This window comes from Triturus cristatus, chromosome 2_2 (genome assembly GCF_964204655.1).
Source record: "Triturus cristatus chromosome 2_2, aTriCri1.1, whole genome shotgun sequence".
In the NCBI taxonomy this organism is placed as follows: Eukaryota; Metazoa; Chordata; class Amphibia; order Caudata; family Salamandridae; genus Triturus; species Triturus cristatus.
In genome coordinates, this window is record NC_140582.1 from 198,433,226 (window position 1) to 198,453,886 (window position 20,661).

The 20,661-nt window shown below is 47.9% G+C and overlaps 1 protein-coding gene across 3 annotated transcripts in view; it reads left to right on the plus strand.

Annotated features, from left to right (window-relative positions):
- The window catches only part of EIF4E (eukaryotic translation initiation factor 4E), a 343,174-nt gene that overhangs the window by 54,508 nt on the left and 268,005 nt on the right, over positions 1 to 20,661 (plus strand). The window lies entirely within an intron of this gene.

The window sequence follows — 20,661 nt, forward strand, 5'->3', positions numbered from 1 at the left end:
GAGCTGGGGCCAGAGTCTACAAGTAGGACCTGGGGTGGGGACTCTGCCCCATGATAGTGAAATCTCTATGGGGTTGTTGTTTGAGAAGGTCTTAAATAAATAAGTGGAGTGGTGTATTTGCGTGGAAATGGCATGGGAACAGATGAACCTATCAATCCTGGTGTGGAGTAGGTGAAATGGTGAATAAAATTAATATTTTCTGTGTGTGGGGTGCAGCTGTCTCCAGACGTCCCTCAATCCCCAACCAGACAACAACGTGCTGAGGAAACCTGCTTGTTTGCGGGCTCCTGCGCTATGTAGAGGGGGGTGAGACTTGTCTAAGTCAACGTCAAGAACAGCGTTACAATCGCCACCCAGTATCCAGGGGATGGTGTCCCAGCCCGTCAGGGCCATGCTTAGTCGTTGGAGAAACTTATCCTGGTCGAAGTTAGGGGCAGTAATACTTCCCAATACCACCCGTAACCCATCAAGTGTACCCTTTAGCAATATGTACAGGCCCTGATCATCCACGCAGTGGTCCAACTCCGTGAACGGGACCCCGTGGCGGAGCCATATGGTCGCCCCTCGAGCAAAGGCCGAATAATTAGTGGAGAATATGTCTCCCCGCCATTTTTTGCGGGTCTTCACAGCTTCTGTGTCCGTGAGGTGGGATTCCTGGAGGAAGACTATTTGTGCCTTCCGCCTGAGGAGGTGGGCATAGACCCGGTGTCTTTTATGCACCGCTCCCAAACCTCTCACGTCACAGGTCAGCAGGTTATAGGAGCCTAAGGTGGTGGTTCGGCTAGGCATGGTTGATTATCGTAAGCGGAGCTGTCTCGAAGTCGGAATCGTGTAGCTAGTACAGACCAGGAGTACCGCATTCCCTTCGAACAACCCCAACTCGGTGCAGCCATTAAACTATACTGGGCCAAACAGATAACCTCAACATTGAAATACCATAAAACAGTGCAATCGCTTTGTGGGGAGTTGGTGCTGCCGCTCATATGCTTGTCTACTTAGTTACATAGGTCCGGTGGCTCAACAGAGCCCGGGGGGATAATATATATAACATTTAACATGCTCAAGAATTCGCTTTAAATTATAAGCATGAAGAATTTAGCAAGGGGGCCCATCGGGCGATAACCAGTGCCCAGTGGAAGGTTATATAGGCACTAATTATCCATAGAGTATAAACAGTGTTATGTTATTACAAATCGTTTATATATGACAGGGTATACAACAACTCATGTCTTTCAACAGCATTGTAAAGTATACTGGTACGGTTGGTGGTCCAGCAATAGGGCGGGAATGTTCCTTCTGGAATACTGCAGGCGATTGTCAGGTCATGCCCCTCAATTGTCTAACAGATCTTCTACGGTCTGAGGCGTCACCGAAGGGAAAGAGCCGGCCGCGGCTAGTGCCACTGCCCTGCCAGATAGCTGCTGTTCGGGCCGAGTATTGGAGTCCTGCGTGCCCTTTGTGTGCCGGTGGACGCCCGGTGTCTTTGGTGAGTGATCCTGGCTCAGTTCCAGCCCCATCACTTCTAACCACTCTTCCGCATCATTAGGGTTGTCGGAAAAGTAGTTTTTCCGATCATGGATCACTTTTAGGCGGGCTCGGAAGAGGAGAGCGTATTTCAGTTGGGCCGCTCGTAGCTTCCTTTTGTTAGCTTGAAAGGAGGTCTGTTGGCGCTGTACAATTATAGTGTAGTCAGGGTAGAGCGAGATCTGCTGGTTTTCAAATTGGATCTGAGATTTCTCTCTTGCTTTTTGCAGGAGCACATCGCGATCCCTGTAGTCAGAGGTCGCGGAGACGCCCCATCCTTTGGCGCCCCCGTGGGAATCCTGTGCGCCCTTCCCCGCACAAGTACTGGGATAAACCGTCTGGCGCCACATAATCTATGAACCAGGTTTCCATAAAGTCCGCAGGCTTGGGATCTTTGCTGCGCTCCGGAAGGCCAATCATGCGTATGTTGTTACGGTGGTTTCTGCCTTCTGCGTCTTCGACTCTACCCTGGAGGCCATTAACTTGTTGTTGCAGTTGCTGTATTTGTGTTGTATGCTCCGGTTTTTGAGGTTCTATACTAGTCCGGGCCTTTACATGTTCTTGGACCGTGTCTGCGAGCTTTCCGTTGTCTGCTCGGAGGAGGGTGAGGCCACTTGTAAGGGTACCGATCTGCTGTTCTATCGCTGTACGGGAGTGTGGTAATGTAAGCCTTTGGCTTAGAATGTCTAGATATTAGAATGTGTCATGAGGTCACTGTGGCTCTGCATTCCGATTGTAAGCAGTTGCTCCAGTGTCACTTCATGATGAGACATATCTTCCTGATTAAACCCACTAAAGCTTCACCAGCCTGCCTGGAGTCTTCATTATCAAACTGGCGACGAACTGGGAGTACTTGGATATAACTACGCTATTTTGAGGTTAAATTACCCAATAAGGGGCCAGAGAGCAAGCCGGTGATTCCTTCAATCGTCATTGTTCACCAGTAAGTGAACAATCAAGGTGAGAGATTCTTCATTTGTTCATTTCGTCTCTCAGTGGAAGTTCTATAAAAACTGAGCTATTTGACAATTTCCACATTTTAAAACTTATTTAGGCGCTGTCTCACACATCAACTGCTGAAACCGCCACGTCTCGAGCTCTGCTTCGTGCAGGAGTATTTCCTCGCGCTCGAGTTTCCCCCTTATGTGCCTGCTTTTTAACTGGCAAAACGCGCGAGCACACCACAGAAGTGTATATTCAAGGGCGCCTATTCTGTTTTCTTTTTAGAGAGACTGCTTAAATTTGTGCCCATCTTTACGAGTTTTCAAACTCTAGTCTCTAGTTGTGCCTTGGGAGGAACGCGCCTTTACACCACTCCGTCCAACTAATGAGTGCAACCTTCACCCTCATTCAAGCTTTCAAGTGCCTTCTGAGGAACCCACCTTTGTTACATCGCTCTGTCTAAGCAGCGAGTACAACCAAGCTTTCAATCACTTCTCATCGCTCTGTCATTAGCACCGCAACAAGTTCCCATTTTGCCATATTAAAAAAATTTCTACCTGCTGTTCTCCTTCGTGCCTCCTCACCGTTTGCTTCGGTTTCATCATTATCCTAGAGTGTACTTCCTTACACTGAGTCACTCTTGTCAGATCACTGCTATCATGTGGTCATTTGTGGTACTTCACCTTAAGCAGCATTTATCGGTGACAAGCAGCAGATGATCAGTTTTCTGTGTTCATTTCTACTGGCACATGGTCAATTTCACCTGTGATGTGCACACAACTGTAATCTCTAGTGCAAATTTTAATTCTTCAACAACGTGCACCTTTTATTTCTATTCTGCAACGTCTCAGCGCAGGTCAACATTTCAGTGATTTGCACACTTCACACTCCAGTGCAGATCCACATTTCAGTGATTTGCACACTTGATTGTATACAAATTTTCTAGCAATTTGCAAACATCAGTTCTCTGGTACACGGTCAATTTCTTCTGTGATGTGCACACAATTTTTTTTTTTCTTCTTCGATTCAAGTGCAAATTTTAACTACTCCAGTTTATTTCAGTGCAGATCTACATTTCAGTGATTTGCACACTTATTTGTATGCAAATTTTTCAGCAATTTGCATGCTCTGCATACGTTCATATTTTCTTTTTCTCCTCTTCTTTTTCATCAGCGATTCACAAAGACCATGCAGAGCATTTCACCTCCATCCAGCACCTTTCCTGCAAGAACCAGGTGAACCCATACTAGAGTGGAAACTAGATTGGTTCATTTAATGCATATTTAATAGCCATTGATGCTACTAAATTTAAACCAGATAGAAAAAAAGGGTTAATGTACTATCACTTGGGAGTTGAAGGGCAACATTTTTTTGATCACTTACCCGATTATCCTGATATAGATGAAACTGAGCTTGAAGAATATCAGCTTGCTACTGTCCAACTTGATAAATAGTGTACCAAATCCAAGAACCTTGTTGTTTATAGGTTTAAATTTTTTACACAAGTACAGAAACCCACAGAAAATATTGACTCGTGTGTTACAGCCTTGAAAGTACTAGCAGCAACTTGTGAATTTGAAGACTTCACTTCACAATTAATTAGGGATCAACTTGTAGTAAGATGCAACTCTAAGAAAATCCAAGAACGTCTCCTTACTTGTAAAAACCCGTCCTTAGATAAAGCTGTTGACATAGCTAAAAGTATTGAGGGGTCATGTCAAGATGTGAAATTTTTGGAAGATTCACTTAGCAAAACCACCATTTCTGGTGCAGTCATTAATAAACCCACTTCTAACTCTGATAATAGTGATATCAAAAATAACAAAACTGTCTTTAAATCTACATTTCCCCAAACTCAAACACGCAGGATCATTTGTTTTAGGTGTGGTTCACCTAACCACGTTTCTACCTTCAAATATTGTCCTGCTCTTGGACAACAATGTAAAAAATGTGGAAAAGTGGGTGATTTTTTGAAAGTTTGCAGAGATGGTAGATTTAACAATGGGGGTAGTTTAATAATCCTAATCCTGTTAGTTGTGTAGTAAATGACGATTGTAATTCTGATGACGGCAACTGCGACGCTCTTGTTAAAGAACTATCATTAGTGTCCGATGTATCAAACAAGACAACATTTCCTTTATTGCCGATCCATAAATCGAAGTGTGGATTAATGGTGTTTCCATTATGCTCCTAGTAGATACTGGAGCTCGTATCACCATTATAGATCATATCCAATATACACAATTTTGGAGCTCATAGCACTTACTGCCTCCGGATCTCATGACTGTAGCCTTTGAGGGCAGTAAAGTGGATTTGATGGGTTATTTTTTGGTCATCCATTAAATTATTACATTCCTCACAGTGGAAAAGTTTATGTAGCACACAAAGACATTAATGTCTTAAGTTAAACTCCGCTTGATTAATGAGACCTAACTATTAGGCTTGGCTCATAAAATCCCATTACCATTGGAAAAACATCATGTTAAATCTGTTACCAGTATTAAAACCGATTGGTTAAAATACATTTCCAAAAGTTTTTCAAAACAAATTAGGAAAAATTTCACATTTTGTATATTCTGTTAAAGTCAAACAAGATGTAGCACCTGTCAAACCCAAATTGGGTAACATACCTTTTAGTGTCAGCAAAGAACTATCGGACATGTCTGACATTATGTACGCAAGGTATCATTGAAAAAGTGGAGGGTATGTTATGGCTTTCTCCCATAGTTTTGGCCAAGAAAAAGACAGGTGAACTGAGAATGTGTGTTGATTTAAGAAGTGTCAATGAGGCTATCTGGGTAGGCAACTCTCCTTTGCCCAGATTGAAGACCTAATGACGAAAATTGGACAATCCAACTGGTTCACCAAACTAGATCTCAGATCTACTTACCATCGGGTGGCATTAGACAAAGCTTCTCGTCATCTAACTGCTTTAGTCACACCTGATGGCACCTTTTTGTTTTGTAGAATGCCTTTTGGCATAACTTCAGCGGCAGCTGTTTTTGAATGATTAATGTCTGAAATTTTCTTGGTATTTCACAAGTAGCTGTCTTCCAAGACGATATTATACTTTTCACTAAGAGAGAGTCTGAACATAATCTTCTAATAACAAAAGTTCTGAATATACCTCAATCCAGGGGAGCTACATTGAGAAAAGACAAATGTATTTTCAAAGCTACAGCAATTGAGTATTTGGGACACGTTTTTTACGCTCAAGGGCCAAACCTAAGCCTTGTCTTTTCCAGAATATAATAGATGCACCAGCTCCCAATAACAAAGAACAGTTACTTTCCTTCCTAGGCATGTGTGAGTTTTGTGCCAAATTTCTAAATATTTTTTCTAATCTAACAATGTTATAGACCATTGTTAAAGAAAATGCAGAATTTATATGCTCAGAATCTTGTGAACAACTTTTTAAGAAGATTAAAGAGAGAATTGTGAATGTTCCTGCTTTACAGCCTTTTCTTGAAGGCAGAACTACCATTGTAACTGTTGATGCCTGCGAATATGGTCTCGGAGCCGTTCTCACTCAAATGGATAATGGACGTGAATTTACCATAGGATTTGCATCCAGGACTCTGACCTGCTGAACGCAAGTATTCAGTGATCAAAAAGAACTCCTAGTCTGTGTTTGGAGTGTAGAAACATTCAAAGCTTATGTTTGGGGTAGACCTTTTTTACTTAAAACTGATCACTGTCCTTTGGTAAATATACTCTCTGGCAAGAACATCAAACACAGCTCATATTTCAAGGTTGGCTGCTCTAGAATTCACTTTTTCTATCCAATACATTCCTGGTGGGAAAAATTCCCGTGCAGACTGTCTTTCCAGTCTTCCAATTGATGAACCTGAAAATCGAGAATGGGAAACAGAATAGAGGAGTGTTTTATAGCATACATAGGTGATGTTACTTTTTGTGAAAAAGGCTGAATATCTGCCATTCATTCTGACCCCATTCTTTTTTTTTTTTTTTTTTTTTGAAACCGTTTATTACAAATCTCAAGAATATACAAATATGGGCCCACAACCTTCCGGCCGGCCGCTAGGAATGGCAGAAACATATGGCATACGTACATAGAACACTTGGCGTTACAAAGGAGCATAAACAGGAGTTATCAACATCATGGGCCACAGCCATAATACCCCACAGTACGGTTTCATTTTATACAAACAACAAGAAAACAACACCCACAAGGCTACCCACAGTCGAAAGTAGCAGCACGTGCTCCCCAATGGGGAACCCCAACTATCCAGAGGAGTCCAAAGAGGGGAAGGGAAACAGAGCGAGGACTGGGGGAACCCTGTGCCCGGGGCCAGGGGAAAGAGTCAGCTAAGGGGACGGGGCTGGTGAGGCAGCAGGCAGCAACGGTGGCGCGCAAATACTCCCACGGTAGGCGTTCCAGGGGCCCCACACTTTCACCCATGTCCCAGGCTTACCCCTCGCCACATACACCACCTTTTCTCGAAACATGCACCAGTCCATGTGTTCTTTCCAGGCCGACACCGCCGGGGGGTTCTGGGATCCCCACAGTTGCGCAATATCACGCATAGCAATCATATATCCCAGAGTCACCCACCACGTTTGCGGAGCCGAGTAGTCAGTTGGTTCCCACACATTCAACAGGCATCTCCTCGCTTCCGGCAGCAGTGCAACACGCGTAACCACTCGCAGGACCTCGTGCACACCGCGCCAGAATCGCTCCACCTTCGGGCATTCCCATAAAATATGCAGGAAGGTCGCCACGGCACCACAACCACGCTTACACAATCCATCCTCAGTATAGCCCATACGCGGAAGCCTTGGCCCCGTCATGTAGACCCGGTGGGGTATCTTAAGCTGGACGAAGCGAAGGCGAGCCGGTATAGCCACCTCCTTCGGAGAGGCCACCGCGGAGGTCCAGTCCTCATCGTCCAATTCCAGACCGTCGGCAACCCAAGCCTCGCGAAGGCCAATCAGCAAGCCCGATCGATCATTAATCAGTTTTTTATAAATAAGGGAGATCGTACTGTCTGGGACGTGGCCATCTAGCACTCTATCCTCCAGGGGGGAAGACTCCGGGATGGAGGCGACGTCTGGGAAGACGGAGCCCAGTGCATGACGGATCTGCAGGTATCGAAAGTATTCACTGCCCTGCAACTGAAACTCCGTCTGCAGCATCTCGAATGTTTTAAATCCTCCCCTCGACCAGAGATCCCCCACTTTACTGATGCCTATCATGTCCCATTTCTCGAAGCCCTTCGAGGTCCAGAGAGAGCCCAACTTCTCAGACGCATACAGCGGTGACGCCCGGGTCAAACGGTCCTTCCACCCCATAGCTGCATTAGCCGCATGCCATACTCTGACCATGACACGCGTAGGTCCCGTCAAGCGAGCGTCGGGCGCGCCAGAGTAGAGCGCTCGATTGTAGTCGCCACCGGGCAGTAGCATCTTGTCCATCTCAAATGCCGGGTTCAAGACGGGCCCATAGAGGCCATGGTTAATTGCAGCTAGCTGGGAGGCCCAGTAATACCGTTTAATATCCGGGAGGGCAATCCCCCCCGTCATACCATGGGAGCGTCAACTTCGCCAGGGCAATGCGCGGCCTCCCGTCCCAGAACAGGCGGCGCTGTAAACTCTCCACCTCACGGAAGTAGCGCGCCGGGACTGGGTCCATAGTGTTCTGGAGAGCGTATAAGAAACGTGGCAACGACATCATCTTAAACAACGCCGCCCGGCCGGGCGGCGAAAGCGGCAGGCGCAGCCAGCGCACGACGTCCTCCTTCAAGCGCTGGAGAGGGGGAAGCAAATTCCGCTCGTAGCGGGCCTCTGGGTCCAGAGTAATGTAGACACCCAGGTATCGAAACCCCTGAGAGGCAATCTGAATCGGACAACCCCGCGGAAGGACAGGAGCCTCCCCAGAGAGCACATACACGCATGATTTAGCCCAGTTGATGACAAGGCCTGAGTTCCGGCCGAATGAACGTAAAGCATCAACCAGGACTATGAGTGACTTGCGTGGGGAGGCTAAGTACAAAAGGATGTCGTCAGCGTATAGGGACACACGGTCCTCATACTCGGGGGTCCAACGGAGACCACGGATGAAGGGGTGCCACCGCAGCCACTCCGCCAGGGGCTCCAAGGCCAGCGCAAACAGGAGCGGCGACAAGGGGCAGCCCTGTCGCGTGCCCCGGCCCAGCTCGAATGGGACCGAAACTCTTCCATTCACCACCACCTGCGCCAATGGGCCCGAATATAACAATTTGACCCAACTGATGAAGCCCGGGCCGAATCCAAACTTCGCCAGCATCGCCCAAATGTATGGCCACTCAAGCGTGTCAAACGCCATAGTGGCGTCTAAGGACGCCAAAATGGCCGGCTCCCGCACGAATGGGACACGTGCGAGCACCCCGTGCAAGCGCCGCAGATTAAGGGCCGTGTTGCGATGGGGGATAAAGCCGGACTGGTCTTGGTGGACCAGATCGCCCACCACGCCGACCAGCCGATTGGCCAGCACCTTGGCGAGAATTTTGGGCTCCGCATTCAAGAGCGAGATAGGCCGATAGGATGTAACCCGGTCCCGAGGCCTCCCCTCCTTGTGGATCACCACGATAGTAGCCAGACGCTGGTCCGGCGGGAGGGAGCCCAGCGAGTGGGCCGCCAGGAACATCGCGCGGAGGTGCGGCGCCAGTACATCTGGTCGCAACTTATACAACTCGATAGGGATGCCATTCGGGCCCATGGCCTTGCCAGAGGCAACCGAACGTATGGCGAGGGCAATTTCATCGGATGTAGGAGCGGCATCCAGTGACACCCTGTCCTCCTCCGAGAGGGAGGGCAGCGCGATATCCCTAAGCAGGGAATGGGAGTCCTCCTCCGAGCAAGGAGAGACCGGAGAATACACCTCGCGGAAATAATCCGCGAAACAGGAGACAATTTCTTCTGGCTCGGTGACACTCGCACCATCCGTCCTCTCAATCAGCGGGACCACACGATTCACTCTCTCCTTTTTATCCAACCACGCTATCAGTTTGCCCGCCTTATCACCCACATCATACAGTCGCCCCTGCTGCTCCCTACTGAGGCCCCTGGCCGCCTCCGTAACGAGGGCCCTGTAGGCCGCCTGCTTAAGTTGTAGGACATGTAGTGCAGCATCCGTCACTCCGCCCTCTAAATCACCCTCCAATTCAGCAATTTCGGCCTCCACCCGGGTAACCTCCTCCCGCTCGCGCCTCCGGGCATGGGAAATAAGGGACAGGGCTTCTCCTCTGAGAACTGTCTTGAAGGCTTCCCACAAGGAGATAGCCGAAGGGACGGACCCCACATTCTCATCAAAGTATCGCTGCAAGGATTTAATCACATCAGCGCGAATGGTGGGGTCGCGCAGGTACCAGGCATTGATGGGAACTACCCTGCCCTCACCCCTCGGAAGGACATCAAAATGGAACAGGAGCGGGGAATGATCTGAGATACCCCGCGCCAGATGGCGCACCTCCCCCACACTCCCAGCATAGGCCGCCGGGACAAGGACATAATCAAGCCGTGAGAGGCTACCATGGGCCCCCGAGTGGAAAGTGTACTGCCGCTGCGTGGGATGTTTTAAGCGCCAGCAGTCCACCAATCCCAGTGTATCCAAGAGGCCGGATAGCCACGCCTGGGCCCGGGGGAGGTCCCTAGGGGGGTGACGATCCAGAGTCCCAGAAACCACCGCATTGAAGTCCCCCCCCCAACCACTAGGAGTCCCCCCGGAAGGCCCAGGAGGAGGCGCCCCAGGTCTGCAAAAGTGGTCGCCTGTAGCCCCGGTGGGACGTATACTGATACAAAGACCACTACTTTGCCTTCCATTCTCCCCACTAAAACAGCATAGCGTCCCCTATCATCATGGCGCACCTCATCAATTTCCAACGGGAGCGAGTTCTTCACCATAATGCCCACACCCCGTGAGCCCGACGTGAAGCCCGAGTGGGCCACCAAACGATAGCCACGCCGATTCATGGCACAAAAAGAGTTTCCAATAAGGTGTGTCTCCTGCAGGAAGACTACATCGGGTGAGATTCGTTTCAAATACTGCAGGACCACACCTCGTTTGATCCTATCCCCCAGTCCATTAACGTTCCAAGACAAAGTCAAATCCCTACCCCCCATCACACACATTAGCCATCAGTCGTCCCCCGGAGAGCACCTTAAAAACAATACAGAAAAGGGTTTGCCTTGTGGTAAGAACGAACAACACCCCACCCCAACTCCCCCACCCCAACAGAACTCCCCCTCCCTAACAGAACTCCCCCTCCCTGCACCCCTGCATGAGCCCAAACAGCCCCCCCAAAGTGCAGTGTGCCTGTCGCCCCATAGATGGTGAAACTAACTAGACCCCCAGAGGAGGAGGGAGAACCCCCAAGAGACCCCACACGACCTCCACAGGAGGAGACTTACTCGAACAGGCGAACAGTCAAAAGTGACATCGATTTTGTCCAGAGCGAGGCTTAATATTAGTCCCTCTGTCCTGATCCGGCGGGCCCTCTCCCCCCACCGCTCCCCCCCCCCCACCCCCCCGATCCCGATCCCCAGGCAAGGTATCTAGCCAGTCCCCGGCTGCTTCGGGACGATCAAAGTGCGTGCGGCCATCCAACTCCACCCGCAGCTTAGCCGGGAAAAGCATAGCGTACTTGAGATTTAGGTCCCGTAGACGACGTTTGACTCCGAGAAAGCTTAGTCTCTGCTTTTGGACCGCTGGGGTGAAGTCAGGATAAAAATTTATATCCATATTGTCGAGTCTGACCGGCCCCTGTAGTCTGGAGGATTGCAGGATAGCGTCTCTGTCCCGAAAGTTGAAAATCCGGGCGATGAGAGGCCTCGGGGGGGCTCCGGCCTTGGGCCTTCCCCCGGGAACCCTGTGGGCTCTCTCCACAGCAAAGAATTTACTCAGACCCCGGGGCTGGAGGTGGGTGAGAATCAAGTCCTCCACGAATAGATCCGCCGCCGCCTCCTCACGTCCCTCAGGCACCCCGAGAATACGGACATTGTTCCTCCGGGCCCGACCCTCAGAATCCTCCAGGCGACGATCCATCAGCGCGCTCGCCTGGCCGAGCCGGCGCACCTCCTTTTGGAGGGCTGCCACATCCGTCGTGAGGCCCGATGTGGTGTGGGCCAAAGAATCGACCCGGTCATTAGTCTTGGATAGATCGGCCCTTACCAGGCCAACATCCACGAGGACCGAGTCAATTTTCTGCGCCAGTGTATCAAAGCGCTGGTCCACCGAGGCCTTCATCTCAGCGATGGCGCCCATTACGTCCCGCAGGGTCAGATCCGCGGGCAGAGCAGGAGCATCAGTCGGGCCCTCAGGGGACCTACGCGGCACCTCGGGAGATCCCTTCTGGAGGGTATAGCGGTCCATGCTGTTAGACTGGGGGACTGCGCCACGTCGGGTCGATTTCACCTTTGCCCGATCTCCATCTTGCTTTGTGGACATGGTTCCAGTCCCACGGCCGTGCCAGGCACGTCGTAAAGGGCGGGCAAGCCGGTGCACGGGATCCGGGGGGGGGGGTCACCACAGAGCCGCGGGGCAAGTCACAGCCGGCGGGCCGGCAGTGCACCCCAACGGGGCCACACCACCTCACAGTGCCCCGCGACCCAACCTCGCCGAGACAGCAAGGAGGGTGCAAAAGCGAAAGTGAAAGTGCGGGGTACGCGAGCCGCCGCGCCCAGCCCGCCGCTGTTGTTGACTTTGCCTCCGGATCACCCCACAACTCCAATCCGGGGTCCGGCGTGGAGAAGGCCGCAAATCTCAATCGGTGCTACCGCCGGAGTCCGAGGTCCAATTTGGAAGCGGAAAGCGGGTGCCACCTCAGCTCGGGCTCACCAACACAGTCCCCTCATCTAGGACAGGATATTGTCAGGATATATGTAGGAGGTCGCGGAGGTCCTCGGGAGCCTCGCACCTACGCGGCCATCTTGGTTGCGCGCTAGGCTCCTCCCTGACCCCATTCTTAATCAAGTAATTACATTTGTAAAGTCTGGTTGGCCTAAAGAAACTGTGTTGCAACGTGAACTCCAAACATTTTGGAAGATTTTGGATGAACTGTCTCTTGAAGGTGACTTTTTAGTCCGTGGAAATAAATTAGTAGCTTAATTAGCTTAGCACATGGTGGTCATCTAGGTTCCACTTTGACTAAGAAAAAGATCAGTAAGAGATTTTGGTGGCCTCGCATGGATTCCGAGGTAGAAGAATTTGTGTCCGATTGTGCTAAATGTAAACTCGGTGACAAGGTTTTGATAACTGAACCTCAAATTCAATCAACCAATCCTTGACCCATGAAACCGTGGCAACGCATTGGGGTTGATTTCTTAGGTCCCTATCAAATTCTTCCCAACTACAGGAGATATTTTATTGTGATGGTTGGTCATCTTTCTAGATCGGTCGAAGTTGAAGCAATTTCTGAACCTACTACTAAAAAAACAATTGAATGCTTTCAAAGAGTGTTTTCAAAAGAAGGTCTTCCTGGTGAGCGCCTTCCTGATAATGGGGTTCAGTTTACGTCTTCTGAAATGTCTTCATTTTTAGAAAACTGCTATAAAACATTTGAGAACACCTCTTTACCACCCTCAAAGTAATGGTAAAGTAGAACGTTTTAACAAAGTAGTTGTAGAATGTATTCAATCTTCTATCAAAAGCAAATCCTGCATTGCTAAGTCCATTCAAGAGCTAGTTTGGTCACACCGTACCACTCCACACTCTGTGACTGGGAAATCTCCTTTCAAATTGATGAGAGGTAGAGACGCCACCACTGAACTCTGTATTTTTGGACCACAAACATTTCTCAAAAAAATGGAAGTGTGAATGAACGGTGGAAATCAGCTGCAGTTAATTCCAATCTCGCAAATGTAAAGAGATCTGCTAAAACCAATTCTAACTTAAAGAGAGAATGTTGATTGAAAATAGGCGATTTGGTACGTATGACGAATCCACTTCTAGTTGGGAAAGGCCTGTCCAAGTTCAAAAACCCCGTTCAAGTTTGTGAACTAAGAAGAAATTCTGTTAAACTTTCTGATGGTAATTGGTGGGGTATGTCCCGTGTAGCGCTTGTTCCTTACCATGGCATGTCTGGTCACTCTGAGAAATATTTTCCTCAATCCTCTTCTTTGCCCGTCAAAAGGTATCCAAAGAGTAATGTAACCATTTGAAAGAGTTCTCGCATTCCTGTACGACCTAAAAGATGGAATGATTTTGTCTGACTTTGATTTTTCTTCTTTTCTTTCTTTTTCTTCTTTCTTTCCTCTTCTCTGTCGTTTTTTCTTTGAGAAGGGGGTGTGGGTACTATATTCAGAATGAATTTGCTTCTTCATACTTTATTCTGTAAAAAGGAGATGTGTGGTAAAGTAAGCCTTTGGCTTAGAATGTCTAGACATCAGAATGTGTCATTAGGTCACTGTAGCTCTGAATTCCGATTGTAAGCAGTTGCTCCAGTGCCCCTTCATGATGAGACATGTCTTCCTGATTAAACCAACTAAAGCTTCACCAGCCTGCCTGGAGTCTTCATTATCAAAGGGAGTCTCTCACTTCTTGAAGAATCAGGTCTAGTTTGTCTAGGGGAGTCTCAATAGATTCAGAGGAGGAGGCACCCGGTGACTTTGATCTGGCAGTGGTTAGAGACTCTCCTGGGGGGCCCCCCGTATCGGAGTTGTCGGTAGTTTTTCCCTTGGGTCTCCCAATATTGGGTTCTCGCGTCTGCTTGGCGAGCCTGGTGTGTCTTATGTTGAAGGCGATCTCACCCCCCACGTCAGACAGATTAATGGCCCGGGGGGGGGGGGGGCCAGCTCACACGGTGCACTCTGCGTTCTTCACCCCAGCGTGTGGATTACGTTAGATTGTTAGGGTGAGCAGCGGGGGATGGTGTGGGGAACCGATCTACCCACTGGCAGGCCGGAATGTGGAGTCGTATGAGCTGGAGTTGTGTGTAGATTTAGATTCTGTATATAGGTTTCCCGATTTATGCCCTTATATAGGTACAATTCATATTGCCCTTATTTAGGTAGGCATAGAAAATCCAGCCCTTATTTAGGCATTGTCCATGCTAACCGAATACAGGCATGGTCTCCTACATCCGTCAATCCACGTCACAACGAGTTCTTGGAAAACCAGTCTCTTAAGCCTTTAGGACTTTCCCTTGCTTGGATATTGATTTCTCCAAGAACTCATTTATTATTCTTGAACATCTATTCCTTAGGGGTTTATTCATGACGTTCCGATGCCCAACTTTTACGTCAGGCATTCCTAAACACCTTCAAGGTATAAATATATACCTGCACTTGCCCTGGCACACCATGGTTCCGGTATGGTCCAGTTCGACTGCCTACTTGCGGATCGCCATATCGAGTTCCCGCCTGATGCACTGACCAGACGCTGTCATCCAGCTCCAGTGTTTGACTCCCCTTGCGGGGTGTCAGATATTGAGTCCCGGAAAGAGATTCCAACCTCACACATTCTAAGGTATGGAGCATACTAGAACTTAGAGAAACTTTTGGCAACTCTTGGCAAAACTATAGCTAGCTATACTTTAGAAAACAGCACCTAATTCTTAACCTCGTACTACACTGAGGTTAGGTACACTGGGGTAGAACTATTTAGAAGCATCAGATGAGTATTCACATTTTAGCCTGTGTTATTTATGTATGTATTTTATGAATGTGTCATAGCTACAAACCATGCTATTGCAGTATTTTATCTTACTGCTAACCCTGTATGTATTGTACTTCGCATCCTGTCTTACGATTGTAACAGTCCAGATCTTTGCATGAGAAATGAGACTGTTCAATAAACCCCTTTTTATTGAAACGCCCGTCCCTCTATTTCTGTGCAACTCTGTTGAAACGAAGCATGCACGATTGACTAAGTTGAACCTGTTATCTATTGTTTCCACGGTTCTGAGACTGTTCCGACTCTAAGAGAAACAAAGTTGTCATGTTTATGCAGTTATCAGAAACGAATCCCTTCTTGTATATTCGAGAAGTTTCTAGTGACCTCTGAGTTAGCTTGCACACACAAGTAATTAAGTTTAATGTACTCGTTAGAGACATACTGACCTCACTCCTATGTCAAAACTATAGTGTATATTATTCCAATGCGCAGAGCTTATCAGAGATATAGGAACTACACTACAGAGTGTTGATATGCTGCCAATGGTATCAAGTGCTATGTAGCTTAGCCCGGAAACTGCGCAGTGAAAAGGTAGTGCTGTGGCTTCGGGTACACCTCTGGTCGAATCTATGTCCGTAGTGCGCCACGCAGGAGTCCCAAATAGATCCCCACCTGCCCATAGACTTTGGCGGCGAGTGGATTGGGGGATGAATGTTGCACTCCACTAGTTGTTTATTGGTCCCTGACAGCAGTCCGCAGAGTCATCAGAGTGCTCCCCCGACATTCGCGGGCATGGCCGCCTCCAGTGTTCTGCGGCGGCGGCAATGGGCCACTACAGCCCGGGGCCCAGAGCGATTGCACGCTCCGTCACTAGAGACCGCACCTCCGTCAGTGCCTGGTGCGGGGAGTTCGTGTTTGCCAGTAGGCCTCCAGGTAGGGTGGAACGCGTCGCCTCTACCGTAAGGGCTCTTTAATCTAGCCCCTCGCTACCCCTATATCCTCAGCAGGGGGGTGGGTGAACACGCTTCACCGCAGCGGCGCAAGGGGGTATCGGCCACACCTTGCGCAGGTCCAGGCGCAGGTCCCCGCTCTCACCAACAGGCCACAGGGCTGTGCAGTCTCGTCTTCCCACGGAGTCCGGCGGGATATTTTCAGCCCCCGCTGTGTCCGGAGGCCGCAACCAGCCACCAGCTCGTGGGAATCCGCTCCGCCGGGCTCAGGGATGCCGAACCTCGTGTAGCAGCAGGAAACCCGGCCGTTACTGCGTGGATCAGATAGGCCGCGTCCGCCTGCGGTCCCCCGGTCCTGCCCGACTCAGCTGTTTTCTGGATCAGACTCCGCTGCACTGTGTGTCAGGTTGTCCGGGAAGGTTACATGGGTGTCCGGGGATGTTCCCAATGCGTTTTTAGGCGATTTCCTGGATTCCCCCCCGTAAAGGTATACTGACATCGCACTCACTCTCCTTAGTTTCTCGACCTGCTACCTCTGAGGCGCCGACGGAGCTCATCCCCTGGACTAGAAGGGTAGGCGCGCTGCTAGATTTTAAGAAGATTATGCATGAGTATCAATGCAGGAATGTTTTCCTTCACAGCCGCTACCTGCACGCATTAGTTACACAGTAACTTTCACACTTCCAACTTTCGAATTGTTAACGGTATGCATACCCATTGGCCGCTCCGCCTTCACACAAGCCCTCGCCTCTCGAGCACTGATTTGGACAACTCCTACCACGAGTCTCTACCATTGTAATCGATCCCCCCCCCCCCACCATGTTCTCTTCTAGATGACATTCAACATTCTGCTGGTCATATGCGGGGGTGTTTTTTATAAGGCACACGATCACTGATAATCGCCTATAGAACATGTAGCACAGCGGTCAGTTGCACAGGGATAATCACGCCTCGGCACCTGGTCGATTTACTTGCATGGTTATGCAGTGTGCATGCCTGATTGATTGAGCACACGACTGTGTTTATTTGTAATATGAACACAACATGCGAGTATTATCTGACCATCATTCCAAAAGTGAATTTCATTATGTGTTCTGTTATGTCTTTTTTCTCCATACTTGTTTTTATCTCACCAGGTTGGGCATAGGTTCCTAAAGAAAGAGTTCCTATCAGCGCTTGGACGCTTAACTTCCTTAATACGAAGGTACTACAGGTTCACAGTTCTTTGCTTCCCTGAAACCTGTCTCACTTTGTTCCCGGTCCTGACGAAGCGCTACTGGATCCCCTATGGACCAACAGCAAGCGCGAAACATGTTGACCCTATTTCTGTAGGACTTTACTCACCACAACACCCATCCTGAGAGCAGCGGTTAGTCACACATCGGCCCTCTACCTTCTTTCCAAAGAGGAGCTCCAGGATTATATATATTTTTAAAATTTTTGCCATATGGATCCGTGAATAAAATCTCTGGTTCTGGGTTCCATATAGCAATTTTAACCCACCCATTCACCTTCCCTTTTTATAGGCCCACACATCCCCATGCACAACTGCGGCGTCTCCATAAAAGATCTCCGATAAAGAGCCCTCTTGCGGGGCCCGTGAGGGACTGCAGCGCCACCCCCACGAGGAGCAACGCCCGATGATGAAGCATGACACTCGAAAGGGTGTGTGAGGGCACTATATTCTGAAGGAGGAATTCCCCCACACTCACTCTGGCCCAAACCTCGCGACAAGCCCACACACCAAGTTTTTGGTACACTTTCTATTCTCTGAGGAACAGCTACCCTCCTTATATATACATCCCAGTTAGACAACCATTTGTCCATATGTTCGCCGACATAGACATTACCTCTTGACGAGCGATTGCAAAGTACATTGTAAAAAATTGACTTGCAGTGACTAATGAAATCCATGATGGCAGCTGGTATCTACACATTATGTATTACCGAGAGACGAATGAGTTGTATGAATGGGCAGTTAGCAGGAACACAACACACAACCGGCTTATCATCCAGTGAAAATAGATTACTTGTTCATCCAGTTACATAAAGTATGCCGTTACACTTGCTGATAATCGGACTAGTGATCTTGATGAGGATTAGAGTGTACCAAGGTTTGCAATTTGATTGTCTCTTTATTGATCTGGAGACACTATTGGTTGTTTCTTCTTCAACTTTTGATATTATTGTGATGTCTATCTTAAGAATGTTTTTGTAACAATCCAGAGACAAGTTTTTGCAACATTCATGGTTTTTAGGACTAGTGCAGCGCGCATGCGCTACTCTAGGTAAAATGACTTCCGCATGTGTTTTTATTTTGTTGTCTTTTTCTTATTGGTCTTTGTGTGCCTCTTTCGGAAAAAGACAGCACGCGATTGGGCAAAGGCGGGTCCATGTCCCACCTCTGCCTGGAATTGTAGCCGCCCACGGCCTACAGCTTGCGGTTACGCGCAGCCTGCCATCTGTGTTTCTCCTGCAGCGGCAGGCACAAGCGCTTGCGCTTTATTTTAATTTTACAAATGCTCCCTTCTCGTTGCCAAAATGCATCCACGAGCGTGTTGAAGGACCCCGGACAGAGATGGGACAGCCTCGCACAGGTGGGCACAGAAACAAGCTTGCAGTCTGAGTCGCGATGAACAAATATTGGAGCTGCTGATTTTTACTCCGCACTTATTTATTTCAATAAGGTGGCGCTGTAATTCGTGTCCCTGGCATTCAAAGCAAATGATGCACCCTTGTTTAGCATGCAATATATTTCACAACCTGAAATGCGTATCTAAAGGGGGCGTCCCCTCCTGGGCCTTTATGAAATAACTTTGTTTTGTAAAAGTGCTTAATGCTGGAGTTTTTCTGTAACCTAGTATTGTGAATAACCTGGCTCATACCATTAACTCACAGTTAATGCATATGCTGCAGAAAGTAGAATTGGGTAATAGAGGGGCCATCACTTCTCACCTTCAAAGCTGTGATGTCTGCAGCATACGCACGAACTGGGAGAAATTGCCAGTTAAATATATTCGTATTAGTAGCACACTTGCATAAAAAGAGGCGTCCACTTCTACACTGCGCAAGCTCCGACTTTCATAACAAGCATTGGCATAGCCAATAGGTCTTGCCTTTGGGACCTTATAGTTATGCAACAGGTCCCAAAGGCGAGACCTATTGGTTATGCCAATGCTTGTTGAATATGTAGCATAAAACGATGATACGCATGCTTTAATATTTTCAAACCTCTGTTCTCTGCAGGTTGGCTAACCTTGCAATTTACTGGACTTCTTTGTGCTTTTGGGTAACAATGTGATAAAACTGTCTTCTCTTGGTGTGGCTTTCTGTTATAACTAGGTCAGACTTTGTGACCTTCAGCACTGGTGAATTTAGAGGGGACCCTGTGTCTTATCTATATTGGAGATAGTCAGTGTCTCTGTGCCAGTGCATGCAGTATTCCAGAATAAGTGAGCAGGCTATTATATGTTTTTCTTTTAGTTTTAAATGTTGGTACATTTTCTCAGGTCTGATTTGTGAGGTCCTCAGTTTGGCATGTAGGACTCATGATTGTTAAACATCTGAATAAAGATGAATGGTAAAATTGCCACCGCAATCCTTTTTCTTTTCCCTCTTAAAAGAGAACAATAGAAAATAAACTAAGTCGGAATGCCACTTCAATAGAGAAAATGTTCTACTTTAATTTTAGTACCACCAAGCAGCTTCACTGTTGCAGTATGTTGCACAGTAGCAGTTGGTTTTCTCAAGTTTTCTGCCTACTTTGGCTAGGATCTCTCAACACTGTACGAAATCATTAGAAACGTATTCGGAGAGGCAGTGTTTTTGCAGTGGCCTTAAGATTTTTTTAATGCTGCAACCTCTGTGTAAAAAAATAGAAAACAAGAGATCAAGGCAACCCATAATTATAAGATACATTTTTTCACCTATTTAACAATTAGTGACTGCAGTTATGTTGAGTTATCCTTTTTAAAAATGCCATTGAATACATGATTGCCATCTTTCAATGGACAGCCTGATCAAGTGTGAACATGTCCAAAGCACGGTCCTTTATCGGAAATGTGGTAGAGGGTGGTCTTTTGAAGGTTATTAACAGTGTTTCCCCTGTTGACACCTACTCCCTGCGTCGACAAAGACTGTGAGTTATCCACTGACTCCCTGGAGCTTCAGAGCATTAATCGGAGGCCATTTACGGATAATCCAGAGGCGGTTTAAGTATCTGGGCGTATATTTCACAAGGATTTAAGAAGATTTCTATTAGGGAAAAAACCCTGTATTGTATTCTCACTCAAGATGCCACTTTCACAGCTAGGTAAGGTGGACTTTTTAAAAAAAATTATAGTGCTCCCCAAATGTACTACAACAGTGTTTATTAATCTGTGGTTCGGGGACACCTGGTTGTATGCAATGCATACTCAAGAGGTCTGCGACTGCTTAGAAAATGGAATAATAGATTAAGTATATATAAATGAAGCAAAATATAAAATTAAAAACATTCTGTGAACGTGAAGGAATTTGAAATTGGAGGCTAAAATGTAGTTCGTATCTTCAGATTGATTCGCGGGAGCAGTGCATTTCTCTCTGACAAAATATACCACATACACTATGGGTGGCTTCAATTGAATTTAGAAAAGC